Source organism: Austrofundulus limnaeus, unplaced genomic scaffold, assembly GCF_001266775.1.
Source record: "Austrofundulus limnaeus strain Quisiro unplaced genomic scaffold, Austrofundulus_limnaeus-1.0 Scaffold41, whole genome shotgun sequence".
NCBI lineage: Eukaryota > Metazoa > Chordata > Actinopteri > Cyprinodontiformes > Rivulidae > Austrofundulus > Austrofundulus limnaeus.
The window spans coordinates 2,782,668-2,784,053 of NW_013952443.1; positions in this window are offsets into that span (position 1 = coordinate 2,782,668).

The window sequence follows — 1,386 nt, forward strand, 5'->3', positions numbered from 1 at the left end:
ATATATATATTCGCACAATGTTTTTGAGTGCCCAGCAGAGCAGCAGCTATATGCGTGTTGTTGTCACATAAAAACCTTGTAAGTCAAACTTTATTTTTTACATAAATGGTAAAATAGTTAAATATTATTTTTTTAAAAAGAAACACTTTGAAGTTATTAGCATAATGCACAACCCTTAAACCAAAAATGCTGCCACACTGATTTTCTATAACTTTCAGCTTATTTATATTTCAGACTTATGTCTCTTTTTGACCAAATGATTTCRTTACCTACAAGGTTTTTGTCTGACATCAGCAATTTGGTAACCTAGAGGCAACAGAGGACACTAAACTGCAWAAGCATACATACAGGTTGGCTAAGGAATGCTAAAATATAGTTAATGCTCCGTTCAGAATACACACTTAGCTGAATTTTACCAGTGGCTTGTSTTAAAACAAGCATCTCCATCTAGCATTTGAACACAGGTTACTATAAGTCTGATTGATAAACACAAAGTGATCGTCACCTTTTTACACCTAAATGCACTTCATGTAAACATAGGGGACAGTGTTTGTAGCATGCTACAATACGCCCAGCACTGATGTGAATTGTTCCAAGTCRACAACAAATCATGATCTTATGTAACTGACTGTGCTAATGTGTGGATTTTTCTGACCAAATTCGTTAGCAGTTTTACGATTCAAAATTTGTCAGTATTACTGTTATCTATGTTTAAAGCTTTTTTGGTCCTAGTTGTGTCCTATTGGTTAGCCAGATTTAGCACTATCTGCATGAGAGATATTTTTTAAACTGTCAATAATATGTCAACGTCCACCAGTTGTTGCAGGTGGGTTATTAAATGTTTCACACAATGTATGGTATTATATTGTATATTGTGTTCAAAAATAGATCTGAAATACTTTTTCTATGAAGTGATTAAAAGTGAAGCATGGATATATTCTGTGTCTGTGTGTAACTCTAACAGAGCTGCGACAATAGTTGCTTTATATCCAGAGCCGGCTCTTGGCATAGGCGAACTAGGCAGTTGCCTAGAGCGCCATCTGCTGGAGGGGGCGTTAAACTGCAGAAGAAAAAAAGTAATTATTTGTAATCCCAGCTCAGCGCCCCTTTCAATTAGCTTTGTCTTAAAAAACTATAATGAAGTAGCCTATTACAGGAAAAATAAACTACTCTACCCATAAAACATTTTCTCCCCCCACCCCAGCAATCGCCCCCACCCCCTCTCTCTCATTTGATTGACGTTGCACTGACTCGTCCTGCTCCGACACGTTGATGGGAGAGGGGCTATTAGTGCCTCACAGGTAGCGGTTCGTGTTGACAAACTCAATAACAACAAGTCTGTATTTTGTTGCCCCATACATGTCAACCTCTTCGGACGTTTACCTG